General features: G+C 43.7%; 1 protein-coding gene and 2 long non-coding RNA genes across 5 annotated transcripts in view; 1 reads left to right on the top strand and 2 right to left on the bottom strand.

Moving 5' to 3' along the window:
- LOC145506516 (uncharacterized) overlaps window positions 1–13,448 on the bottom strand; it is a 28,517-nt gene extending 15,069 nt beyond the window's left edge. Inside the window, exon 1 of the long non-coding RNA XR_014053990.1 lies at window positions 12,967–13,448. This is a non-coding gene — a long non-coding RNA (uncharacterized LOC145506516). The remainder of the gene's footprint in view (window positions 1–12,966) is intronic.
- The window catches only part of RXRG (retinoid X receptor gamma), a 55,099-nt gene that overhangs the window by 3,334 nt on the left and 38,228 nt on the right, over window positions 1–13,537 (top strand). The window contains exon 1 of one of the 3 annotated variants that reach the window (XM_081491346.1): window positions 10,336–10,641. The exons of the other annotated variants lie outside the window; for them this stretch is intronic. The gene's annotated coding sequence lies outside the window, so the exon portion shown is untranslated. Of the gene's footprint in view, window positions 1–10,335; window positions 10,642–13,537 lie in introns of those variants that run through there. 3 annotated transcript variants of the gene reach the window in all.
- On the bottom strand, window positions 7,566–9,786 carry LOC145506517 (uncharacterized). The gene is made up of 2 exons (XR_014053991.1): window positions 9,590–9,786; window positions 7,566–8,475 (listed from the first exon to the last, which is right to left on the bottom strand). It is a non-coding gene; the product is annotated as an uncharacterized LOC145506517 (long non-coding RNA).

The raw sequence follows: 13,537 nt of genomic DNA on the forward strand, positions 1-13,537 counted from the left end.
ATTTAGTGTATAACCTCTGCCCTTTTATATATTAGCAAATGGAACCACAGAGGGCTTCCATGATTTCTGAGAATCTCTAGGGAAACAATGTCACCCTTGGGAAATAACACCTGGGATTTGTGTCGGGGCTCTGCTTACCAGATATCAGACCATCCCCCCATCAGTGAACCAGACACTGGGCAAACTGGCTGCAGGGTGGGGACTAGCTGGGTTGCAGTGGCCCCACCAAGGTGCCCACTTGCCCAGCTCTGGTCTCTCCCGTGTGATGAGGTAAGAACCTTTCTCTTCTTCTTTTCTGCCAGCTGCCCAGTAAGAGATTTGTTTGCCTGGATGAGACAGTTGCAGCCTCTAAGAAGATGGCAGAACAAATCCTGTAATCCCCCTTCCAATTGTGCAGTAATCCTCAGGGTGAAAAGGAGATCAGGGGAGAGGGGACTTGTCTCATTCCATTTAACAAGCACACAGTAGCACTTACTAAGTGCCCACTACCATTGTAAACACTTCACCATTATCATCTTATTTAATCCTCATGACAACTCCTTGAGTGGGTATTACTACCATCATTATTACACTCCTTTTATAGATGAGGAAACTGAGGCATTGTAAGCTGCAATAACTCATTTTAAGATCCCAGAGCTGGAAAATGGCACAGCCAAGGCTTTGAACCCAGGCAGTCTGGTCCTGAGTCCAAGCGGTGCTGAGCTGCCTCTTACAACTTCTATGGGCCACAGAGTTGCCACAGGAAGCTAAAGCAGCAGCACATCCCTTGAAGGGATGAGGAACCCCAAGCCAGTCACGCCACAGCCTAGCAGCTATAGACACAGGAGCCTGGCCTTGAGGAGTAAAGTACAGAGTAACTTAGCAGTCACTCAGGTGCAATGGTGGCCTCTGGAGAATTAGTTGCTGGCTTCTTCTGGGGGCCTGGGTCTTCCCTGACGGCTCAGATGGTAAAGAATCTGGCTGCAATGCAGGAGATCTTCCTTGGGTCAGGAAGATCCCCTGGAGAAGGGAATGGTTATCCACTCCAGTATTTTTGCCTGGAGAATCCCATGGACAGAGGAGCCTGGTGGGCTACAGTCCATGGGGTTGCAAAAAGTCAGGCTCAACTGAGCAACTAACACTTTCACTTCTTCCCTGGGGGCCTACTGATTTGTAAGAGCCCTACACTACTGAGTCTGACCACTTGTGTAGAATAGTCCCCTTCTTATGTAAGAATAGCCATAGAGGAGGGGTTGATTTGGAGGTGTGTGTGTGTATGTGTGTGTCTGTGTGTGGAGGGCAATATGAGGATGTGGGAGGAGGATGTGTGTGTGTGTGTGTGTGTGTGTGTGTGTGTGTTTATGTGTATGCCAGAACATATTTTTCTCCTCCACAAATGTGTGGGTGGCTAATAGGGACTTACCATGGAGGTAAGTGGTTAGGGTTTATGTAGGAAGGAATAAATGTTTATGAGATTTAGGAAGGAGTATATTTAGTATAAACTATTTTCTGAAACATTTACAATCTTACCAAGAGATAGAGAGCTGAATAGCAACTGGGGGAAGAAATTATGCAAAGAGTAATCAAAATTCTCCACCTCTTCCTTCCCCTCATTATGTAGCTTCTGTATCTGCAGAGAACTTAGCCACCAGAGTTGGGTGGCTGGGGTGCCAGGGGCTCCCGGAGGAAGCTGCTATTTTTTTCTCTTATTTGAAAGTAGAAAACACAGAGGCCCAGGGAATCTAAGAAGTGAATGTTCTAGAATGCCTGGGTTTGCGTAGCTCTCTTGAGACTGACCCAGGTCTTGGTTCAGTGGCTGGTTATGGTCTCTGTCACCACTGCTCAGCTCTTCTGTTGTGATGGGGAAGTGACTGTGGTCAAACGTATAAGCTAATGCATGGGGATGTGCTGTGTTGAGTATGTTTGCCCACCCCTAGGGGGTCATTCCAGAGAAGTTTTGGTACTCTTTTGATTGTCTCCCAGTTAACAGTGAATAACAACACTAGCTCTAAACAGCTCTTCACCCCTCCTCTACCCCCTACTCCCACCCCAGCTTCCCTGCAAGAGCTGAATCTTTAAAGCCAGAAAAAGACTTGTAGCTCATCTGAACTGACCCATCAGTTATAGATGAGGACGCTAGGGAAAGCAGGTGGGGCTTGCCTGGGACCTGTGGCTACTTATGCTCTATAAACTGGGTTCTCCTGAGCCTCCTTGGGGGCCACCTGGGGTGGCAGAAAGAAATATGGAGGGAGGCTAAGCCACAGAGAGCCCTCCCCTCATGGCTTGGTAAAATAACAATACTACCAACTATACAGGGTCAAGGGTTAGCATTCCACAGTGTAGGGATTCAAGAAAACAAAGCCTGGAAAATTGTAAACACACAATAAAAGTTTGTTTCTCTTCCCTACTTCAGAAAACCTGGAGACTATGGTAGTACATTCAACTTAACTTTTGTATGTAGGTTTTTCTTAGAGGAGGCATGCCTGCTCTTAAAGTGTCGGACTGTGCACTATGAGAGGCTGACAAAGTGAAGTAAATAAGGCATCAATTCTGGGCCAGTTACAGAAAATTATATTTTAGCAAATCATTCCAGGGCAGACACTCATGAGATCTGGCAGAAAGAGGGCAGTGACCTGGGACCTCCCATCCATGTAATCTTTAGGATACCCTCACCCCAGGCCAGTGTCCTTAGTGAGTCATATTCCCCTGAGTTTCCTCAACTTCAGATTGCACAGCCTGGGGCTGCTGGTTCCTTTTATCAGATACTGTAACTGAGAAAGGAGCCAGGGAGTAGGCAAGAGTTTGCAGGTTCAAGACCAAGCTCAAATTTCTGTTGGGATTTTAGAATTTAGCATGTGAACTTAAAAAATGGAAAAGCTTGTGATCTTTTACTCAAAATACATTTATAAGAAGTCAGAGGAATAGTAAAGAAAGTGCTTAATAAATATGTTGGGATGTTCCTTCTAGGCTGGTTGCCTGGGTTGCATTTCTGTGACTCATCATCTCTTTTGTCTCTCCTTTGGTTAGTCCCTAATGTCATGGGGAAGCAATCGCTTGGAAAGCTTGTGGCTCATGATACCTGTGTTTTCTCAGTCCCAGTGACATAGGGAACAGAGCAAAAGTTAGAGATCACCAGGAGGGAAAGAATATTCCAGACTGCTCCAGGAGTGCCTGTCAATCTTTCATTTAGCACACTTTGGCTCAGCATCTGGTTTGTGCAAGGGTTGTATAGGACACCAAGAATTAAGACCTATCCTCTGTCCTGAAGAAGTATATAAAGCAGTTACAAGCTCTGAGGTCTGTAGGATAGTTGGAGATGATTTATTCCTGGAAATTTCTTTTGGGGCTGAGGTTAAGAGAATGGTCCAAGGAATTTGGGTATTTAGGACCTGAGAACAAATAATACCATGTCCATTACCCAATGGTAACATTGCACTAAGGACATGGTTCTCTGTATTTTTAAATTAATTTTTATTGGAGTATCAGTACAGTTCAGTCGCTCAGTCGTGTCTGACTCTTTGTGACCCCATGAATCACAGCACGCCAGGCCTCCCTGTCCATCACCAACTCCCAGAGTCTACCCAAATCCATGTCCATCGAGTCGGTGATGCCATCCAACCATCTCATCCTTTGTCGTCCCCTTCTCCTCCTGCCCCCAATCCTTCCAAGTATTAGGGTCTTTTCCAATGAGTCAGCTCTTTGCATCAGGTGGCCAAAGTATTGGAGTTTCAACTTCAACATCAGTCCTTCCAATGAACACCCAGGACAGATCTCCTTTAGGATGGACTGGTTGGATCTCCTTGCAGTCCAAGGGACTCTCAACAGTCTTCTCCAACACCACAGTTCAAAAGCATCAATTCTTCAGTGCTCAGCTTTCTTCACCATCCAACTCTCACATCCATACAGGACCACTGAAAAAACCATAGCCTTGACTAGACGGACTTTTGTTGGCAAAGTAATGTCTCTGCTTTTCAATATCCTATCTAGGTTGGCCATAACCTTCCTTCCAAGGAGTAAGCATCTTTCAATTTCATGGCTGCAGTCACCATCAGCAGTGATTCTGGAGCCCCAAAAAATAAAGTCTGACACTGTTTCCACTCTTTCCCCATCTATTTCCCATGAAGTGATGGGACCAGATGCCATGATCTTAGTTTTTTGAACGTTGAGCTTTAAGCCAACTTTTTCACTCTCCTCTTTCACTTTCATCAAGAGGCTCTTTAGTTCTTCTTCGCTTTCTGCCATAAGGGTGGTGTCATCTGCATATCTCAGGTTATTGATATTTCTCCCAACAATCTTGATTCCAGCTTGTGTTTCTTCCAGCCCAGCATTTCTCATGATGTACTCTGCATAGAAGTTAAATAAGCAGGGTAACAATATACAGCCTTGACATGCTCCTTTTCCTGTTTGGAACCAGTCTGTTGTTCCATGTCCAGTTCTAACTGTTGCTTCCTGACCTGCATACAGGTTTCTCAAGAGACAGGTCAGATGGTCTGGTATTCCCATCTCTTTCAGAATTTTCCAGTTTATCGTGACTTACACAGTCAAAGGCTTTGACATAGTCAATAAAGCAGAAATAGATGTTTTTCTGGAACTCTCTTGCTTTTTTGATGATCCAGCAGATGTTAGCAATTTGATCTCTGGTTTCTCTGCCTTTTCTAAAACCAGCTTGAACATCTGGAAGTTCACGGTTCATGTATTGCTGAAGCCTGGCTTTGAGAATTTTGAGCATTACTTTACTAGCATGTGAGATGAGTGCAACTGTGTGGTAGTTTGAGCATTCTTTGGCATTGCCTTTCTTTGGGATTGGAATGAAAACACATTTTCCAGTCCTGTGGCCACTGCTGAGTTTTCCAGATTTGCTGACATATTGAGTGCAGCACTTTCACAGCATCATCTTTCAGGATTTGAAATAGCTCAACTGGAATTCCATCACCTCCACTAGCTTTGTTCGTAGTGATGCTTTCTAAGGCCCACTTGACTTCACACTCCAGGATGTCTGACTCTAGGTGAGTGATCACACCATCGTGATTATCTGGGTCATGAAGATCTTTTTTGTACAGTTCTTCTGTGTATTCTTGCCATCTCTTCTTAATATCTTCTGCTTCTGTTCGGTCCATACCATTTCTGTCCTTTATCGAGCCTATCTTTGCATGAAATGTTCCTTTGGTATCTCTAATTTTCTTGAAGAGATCTCTAGTCTTTCCCATTCTGTTGTTTTCGCCTATTTCTTTGCACTGATTGCTGAGGAAGGCTTTCTTTTCTCTCCTTGCTATTCTTTGGAACTCTGCATTCAGATGGGAATATCTTTCCTTTTCACTTTTGCTTTTTGCTTCTCTTCTTTTCACAGCTATTTGTAAGGCCTCCTCAGACAGCTATTTTGCTTTTTTGCATTTCTTTTCCATGGGATGGTCTTGATCCCTGTCTCCTGTACAATGTCACGGACCTCTGTCCATAGTATAGTTGCTTTATAATGCTGTGTTAGTTTCTGCTGTACAACAAAGTGAAGCAGCTAATAAATATATATCCCTTCTTTTTGGATTTCCTTCCCATTGAGGTCACCACAGTGCATTGAGTCGAGTTCCCTGAGCTAGGCAGAATGTTCTCATTAGTTTTCTATTTCATACACAGTATCAATGGTTTATATAAGTCAATTCCAATCTCCCAATTCTTCCCACCCCACCCATTTCCCCTTGATATCCATACATTTTTTTTCTATGTCTATGTCTCTATTTCTGCTCTATGGTTCACAATATTTTAAAATAACTACAATCTTTAGAAGACAGTCCATACTGAGAGTCTAGGGAGAGCATGGACTTTACAATGGCCAAGTGGTTAGGGAATCTGCCTGCAATGCAGGAGACACAGGAGACGCGGGTTTGATCCTTGGGTCAGGAAGATACTCTGGAGGAGGAAATCGCAACCTACTCTAATATTCCTGCCTGAAAAATCCCATGGACAGAGGAGCCTGGCAGGATACTGTCCAAAGGGTCACAAAAAGTTGGACACGACTGAGCGACTAAGCATGCACTAATGACACACTGAACTGATGATTTGTTTGGGGCTTCCCTGGTGGCTCAGACAGTAAAGAATCTGCCTGCAATGCAGGAGACCAGGGTTTGATCCCTGGGTAAGGAGGATCCCCTCAGAATGTGAACAAGAAGCCTACAGAGACAGAGAAAGAGATTGAAGTCATGGATTCAAGAGCTGGGTGTGGGCAGAATTGGTGTTCAAGGACTTCAAGAACAAGGGGTTAGAGGGGGCACTGTCAGTCAGTGCCTGGAGCTCCTCCTGGCATTTGTCCTGATGGGCTGGAACATGGCGGACCAGTGCATGGATCTGCTTTAAAGGGACAGACAGCGGGTCCTGCTTGGTGGAGCCCCTACTCTCCAGTAACCCCTTGTGCCTCCAATACGCTGCTGCTGCTAAGTCATTTCAGTCCTGTCTGACTCTGCGTGACCCCATAGATGGCATCCCACCAGGCTCCCCCGTCCCCGGGATTCTCCAGGCAAGAACACTGGAGTGAGTTGCCATTTCCTTCTCCAATGCATGAAAGTGAAAAGTGAAAGGGAAGCCGCGCAGTCGTGTCTGACTCTTCGCGAACCCATGGACTGCAGCCTACCAGGCTCCTCCATCCATGGGATTTTCCAGGCAAGAGTACTGGAGTGGGGTGCCACTGCTTTCTCTGCCAATATGTTGGGGATGGCACAATATCCATCTGTGCCAGCAAGGTTCAAATTTGGTCCTGGTAGGAAGGGTGGTATGTAAGCAAAATGCCATTAATTACGTGCAGAGAGGCTGACAGAAATTGTGCCAGACTAAACCCTGATTCTAGGTCTTTAATAATTCACAACAGCTACTCAAAAGGGTCCATTTATCATTCTAAACCTCAGTTTTCTAATCTGTCTAATGAGGATAACTTCTTCCCTTCTAACTACTCTGAGTCAGTTTGAAGCTTGGATGAAACAGATAGTGGCCTCCAAGGGCCTGCTGTATCTGTAGCACCTAGCAGGGAGGACGAGATGGTTGAATAGCATCATTGACTCAACGGACATGAGTTTGAGCAAACTCTGGGACGTGGTGAAGGACAGGAAAGCCTGGTGTGTTGCAGTCCATGGGGTCGCAAAGAGTCGGACACGTCTGAGTGACTGAACAACAGCAGCATGGAGCCTGGTACACAGTTGGGAGCCCTCATGGGAATACACAGCAGACAATTATGAAGAGTTTTGCGAATGTAAGGCAGTATGTACTGGATTGAATAAGCTTGGACATGGGAGCAGAAGACCCAGGGTTTTTGCCCGACTACACGACCAAGTCATGTAACTTCTCTAGAAAATGAAGTGGTTCCTCAAGTCCTGAAAGTCTGGTTTCTACCCCAAAACAACATGGCCTTACTAATTTATGATATTATTAATTTGGAATGGTGATTAAATTGATCATGGCAGGAACTAGTCTGTATTTGCACATTCATGAAAAATAACAACAAAAAAAGGTTTGTTAAGCAAGTAAGAGTGTGGAAGTCTTGAGCCTCTTTAAGTTACATTGGTTTCTAAGCAATTTAAAAAGAAAGCATAGTAGAAATCTCATTAGCATATTAATGGGGTGTTAATTACAAAAGAATCTTTTAAAGCAGATTTTATAAAATCCCCACTTAATAACCATTAGCTTGTGGTACTTGAAACACAAACTCTTCACGTGTGTTACTTAGAAGTAATAAAATTGTAATTTAAAAGTAATCTGCCAACTTGTCACAAATTTAGACTGATTTTTCTCTCAATTGATCCAAATGAGTGAGGTTTTGCTATAATTATATATAATGCTGGTAATAATGAGGCTGATTATCAATCTTTGCTGCTTTTCAGTACCTCCATCATTGCAGGTTTTAGGGAAAGGGGTGGGGATGGAGGGAGAAGGAGGGATGGAGGGGAGAGTGGAGGCAGAGAGGGAGGAGGGGCTGCCAATCTCGCCCTCCCCCTCATCCAAACGCTGGAAGAAGCACCCCCAGCCCCACCCAGAGCAGCCCACCAGCCCTCCTGTGGGGCCTGCAGGAACCAGGCCCCGCCAGCCCTCCTGTGGGGCCTGCAGGAACCAGGCTGTGTGGGCTCAGGCTGGTGGGCTGGTTGGAGCTGCACGCAGCTCATCAGCTGCTGCATTTGTGTCCCCATATTCCTGCTGAGAGGCCAAGCAGGCTGAGCCACAGGGGACAATGCTTGCCACCTCCATCATGTTTCTTCATTTCCCCACTGAGAAAGCCAGAAAGGACGTTGGTAGCAGAGAAGTCTTCCCGTTAAAAAATGCCGTTTCTGCTTATGCTTCTCGCTCAGTAAGAATTCAGCTGATAATGTGATATCCACATCTGTTAAAAAGTAGAGTTCAATGCCTGTAAAATACTTTCCCGTCCAGTCTCAGACGAGTATGTGAAAGTACTTTTGAAAATGCCACAGCAGTTTAAATATAAGAAATGCATATTAGCCAGTCCCGGGCATCTGAGTGCCCCTTCTGTGGAAGAAAGAGAGAGGAAAAAGCTGAGTTGAACTGAGGGCTGAGTTTCCTACCTGATGAAGGAAACCAGAGCTTGGGTTTGATGTGAGGGGCTGGAGTCAGAAGGGAAGTATCTTAGTCAGAAAGTGCCAGGTCATGTACACACTACTATATACAAAATAGGTAACTAATAACGACCTACTGTATAGCATAGGGTACTCTACTCAGTACTCTGTAATGGCCTATGTGGGAAAAGAATCTAGAAAAGAGTGAATATATGTATAGTTGAATCACTTTGCTATACACCTGAAACTAATACAGCATTGTAAATCAACTATACTCCAATAAAAATCTAAAACAGAGATTACCAAGTCAGAATCCTGAGAGAGGCCACAGTTGGGTTAGAAAGGGCAGAATTGGGGACAAAAATTGGGCCCGGGGAAGCTAGAGGAAGGAGCAATCATGTTATAAGGAGCCACACAGCCAGTATAGTATATGGTACGGCTGGGATTAAAATCCGGGTCTGCTGCCTTTCCCCTAGAATCAAATGTATACTACTCATATACATTTGTATACAAATGTATAATGCTACTTGTATAATGTACTAGCCATGTTCTCTTGGACAAGTTATTTAATTTCTCTGTCCCCCAGTTTTTCATTTGTACAATAGGGATGAAAGTTGGTAACCTTAAAGGGGTTTGTAGGGATGAATTAAGTCAGTATATGAAAAGTGTTTAGATCTATGTCTGGCTCATGGCAATTGCTTAATAAATATTATCTGTTGTTTTTACTTAGCAGAGGAGATGACGTTTAAGTGTCAGTTGAGTGTCTTCATATTGCAGGCCTCCCTACCTCCCTTGCAGCCTGTCTGTGTATTATGAGCCAAGCAGGGAAAAGATGTGTGAACAAGTTTCCCTTTGACTAGGGAGAACAAGCCAGGTTTCTGAATATTCTATGACTGTTAGGCTTATGTAGCACATCCCTCCATTAGCGAAAAGGAGGCAGGTTGGTTGTGAGATTGTGTCCACCGTGACAGAAAGTAGATTGGGATAGGGCCCGTGACGTTCCCTTGGTTTCTAATGGAGAGTCCTGACTCATAGAAATAGCAAGGTTTGTTTTGTTTTTTTTTTACCTCTGTCCCCTTCCCTGTGGCTGGGTGTTACCATTATTGATGATTCATCCTAAGTTTCCATTCCATCCTGAGGATGGGGCAGTGAACTCTCTATCCAGGCACAGCAGTTAAGGGGTAGAAACGCCAAGGCATTTGTTTCCTTGTCTGGCCAATCAGAAAGACTCATGCTTGACATTTTATGTTTACTGGCTGAGGATGAGGTTGCTAAGCAACTTCCTTGTCTTGGTTGAATTCTGTAGTTCTAAGTACCTGGGCTTTTCTTTCTCAATAAGTGCCCCCTCAACACACACATGCAATTTGTTATCTAGAGATTTCAGAGATTTTCATTTTGGTAAACATAAGGAACATAGATTTCTCATGCAAATGATTTCTACTGATGAACTCCTTATATGATCGTATCAGTTAACAAAAGAACTATTACATTCATTGAAAAAGAAAGTGTTAGTCTCTCAGTAGTGTCTGACTCTTTGACCCCATGGACTATAGCTTGCTAAGCTCCTCTGCCCATGGAATTCTCCAGGCAAGAATACTGGAGTGGGTTGCCATTCCCTTCTCCAGGGGATCTTCCCAACCCAGGGATTGAATCTACGTCTCCCACATTGTAGGCAGATTTTTTACTGTCTGAGCCACAAGGGAAGCTCATTCATTGATCAGTCAACAGAATTTTTTGACCATCTACTGTGTTCCAGGCACAGTGCTAGACATCATAATGATAATTGTGGTGAAATTTAAAATATGTGGTAGCCAGTAGGGCACCAGGCATTCAGAATGAAAGTTAGCATAGAGCAAATCTCCATGTTGTGATGGATAATGGGGAGATCTGCAGGGTCCAAGGGGAAAGGTTGAGGTTGCTGGGATGACGGAGGGGCACTCTGGGCTCAGAGGAGTGGTTAATATTATGAACAACTGGTATGTTTGGACTAGAGCCTGATGGTAGCTGTTCTTAATAGAACATGTACTATTGCTGTGGCTTGGGTTAAACTCTATTTACACGATCTTCAACAATGGTATTCAAGCCAGACATAGGTCTCTCTCACCCCCTTTATAGTACGGTAAGTAATTGTAACTGCTACCCGTGGGCTAGTGGTCTCAAATGGTTTTAGCACCTCTGAGCTAGGTATGCTGCTAAGTCGCTTCAGTCGTGTCTGACTCTGTGCAACCCCATAGACGGCAGCCCACCAGGAGCCCCCATCCCTGGGATTCTCCAGGCAAGAACGCTGGAGTGCGTTGCCATTTCCTTCTCCAATGCATGAAAGTGAAAAGTGAAAGTGAAGTCTCTCAGTCGTGTCCGACTCTTAGCGACCCCCTGGACTGCAGCCCACCAGGCCCCTCCGTCCATGGGATTTTCCAGGCAAGAGTACTGGAGTGGGGTGCCATTGCCTTCTCCGTATACCCCAATTTATGGCTGAGGAAACTAGTCAGAGAGGTCAAGTTCCTGGCCCAGGTTTATATGACTGGAAAGTGATGCAACCTCCATCCAACCTAGGACGTTTGGGCAGCTTCAGAGTCTTGTATTCCACATAGATGTCCCCCCGGATGCCCATATGATGCACACACAGACTTCAAAAATCAAACACTTTGCAGATTCCATAACCTCTTTGGTTCCTGGTGACACCGTCAGCATCTCAAACTGCAGTCTGGAATCCCAAACAGCCTGAAGGGTTAACACGGTCCAGCTGATGATGACAGGGACCCTTTGGCAAGTGGTCCATGCTCAGACCATTCCAGACCACCACCACCTTCACGTCCTTCTTTTAGATGCCAGTGAGCTATGTCCTACCCATCTCAGTGTTCATGGAACAGCATTGGAAGGGATCTTAGAAGCCACTAGGTGCTGACTTCTTATTGGGGAGAGTGAGCCTTGAAAAGATGAAAGGCATTTCTTTGGTATGTTGCCAGGAGAGAAGAGAAGGTCCAGAGAAAGTCAACTATCCCTCTCCCATCAGATGAATTAATTTCTATAAAAGTTATTGCTGTGCAAAGAGAATGAACTCTGCAGATTAGAGATTTTGTGTATTTCCCAGGCATCTGAGAGTGGGCACAGTATGAGGGACTGATGAGGGTCTATAGGGCATGTGGTCAGGGAGCAAACAAAGATGATAGGCTGTGGAGGCTGGGAAAATTGGGCTCCCAGCCTCTGCACAGGAGCCAGATAGACTTTGGATTTGGACTAGAAACCAAACTTCTGGAAAACTTGTACCAGCTGTATTTCCCACATGGCTATGGAAAAAAAAAAAGAAGTGAGAGCTGAAGAAGCTGGTAAAAAATGTCCTAGATAGGAATGTTTTAGTGTCTATTTGGGAGAATGGATTAATTTTCCATTGAACAACACTTTCATCATTATTTTCCACCTTTTCTAAAAGCAAAGCTATTTATTTCTAAGCAACAGTGGTCATTCATTGTGAGAGGCAAAGAATAAAAATGCATTTGTGAAGATGTGTTTGTCTTTTTGAATTTTTCTTATAAAAATATGGTTATAATGTAGCCCATCTCTTCTGGGCCATTGACTCAACAGACATTTTAAAGGCCATGGTAAACCAGACTTTAACTGGCTGTTGCATTCTGTCTCAATGTGCCATTACCATCACTGAGTAATTGAGGAATATTCTGATTGTCTTAATTTGTATTATTATTAATTATAATAAAAATAATGTAGTTTAAATTTCAAATCTCTCTCACATCCTCTCATTTTATTCTGGAAACAATTTGTGAGTTTCCCCAAGTCCATATTTTCATATTTTTTGTACAGCTCATGTTTCTTTCTTTTTTTTTTTAAATGATCAAGCTAGTCAATACTTTATTTTTACATGTGGAATAAAAGCTAAATTCCATATCTGTCTATATGTATTAGATGTTACAAATAACTACACATAATAATAGCTGCAAAAACATTAAATCAGTGTCTTTATATAACTGAATCACTTTGCTGTACACCTGAAACAAACACAACATTATAAATCAACTATACTTCAACATAAAATAAAATTTCAAAAGAGTAAACTTAATTCATGAACACAAAACAAAACAGAACTGGAAATTTTATGATATTCTCCATTTATCCCTCCTTATCAATAGCAAATTACAGTTCATGTTTCTTAAACATCATTCCTTTGCATACTGTTTTCATGATATTCAACATATCGCATGTTCTTGTACATAGAAATTTTCTGAGGTCAGTTTATTTTTTTTGAAAACTTAAATAGTGGTTTTTAGGAAGATAATTTTACATCAAAGATGGAAGCAGAGTCACTTGCTATAAACAGAAGGAGACAGTAAAAATGAATATAAAACTATTAATATATTTTAAACGTTTGCCTACATATCACTTAAAACACCACCTCAGATGTTCCTTATCACCAGTGTTATAGGCTGCATACCTTGGTAACTCTCAGATTGATGACTGTGTGAAGGAAAATCTTGTTCCTGTCTGTCCCATAGCTCTGGGCTGGTATGAAGCACTGGACATCACGCTGGGGACGTAGAAATGAAAGGCACAGTCCCTGAGAGCCATTTCAAGTAGAATATGCAGGGTCCTTGGGTCAGTCTTGGAAAGCCCATGCAAGAAAGGGACAGTCTGCTTCCCTCAGATGGCTTGGGGAAGGACATCTGCCATGCCAGCAAGTTCACGGCTCCTCGCCCATCAAGTTGAGCAGGCTCCTAACTCACCTGTCTCATGTTATCTTAGTGGCAGGCTCACGGTGCACATTGGCTTCTTCAAATGTCACAGCCTTCCAGGGCTGCTGAAGACTCTAAAATTGTTCTTTTTAATCAGTGACCATCTGGGAAGAGTTTTGGTTTTTCTGGCTTGAGCTCCTGGAAGTTGCCCTCTTCTCCCTCCTTCAGATGAACTTTCAGCTCCAGATCACTTCATAATTGAGTCAACTTGTACTTTGTTATGTGGTGGCTCTCCACATCATCTCTGCTGTCCTTGACAGAGCACACAGGAGA

The sequence above is a fragment of the Giraffa tippelskirchi genome, chromosome 5, assembly GCF_054371585.1.
Source record: "Giraffa tippelskirchi isolate mGirTip1 chromosome 5, T2T-mGirTip1v1.2.pri, whole genome shotgun sequence".
NCBI classification, from domain to species: domain Eukaryota; kingdom Metazoa; phylum Chordata; class Mammalia; order Artiodactyla; family Giraffidae; genus Giraffa; species Giraffa tippelskirchi.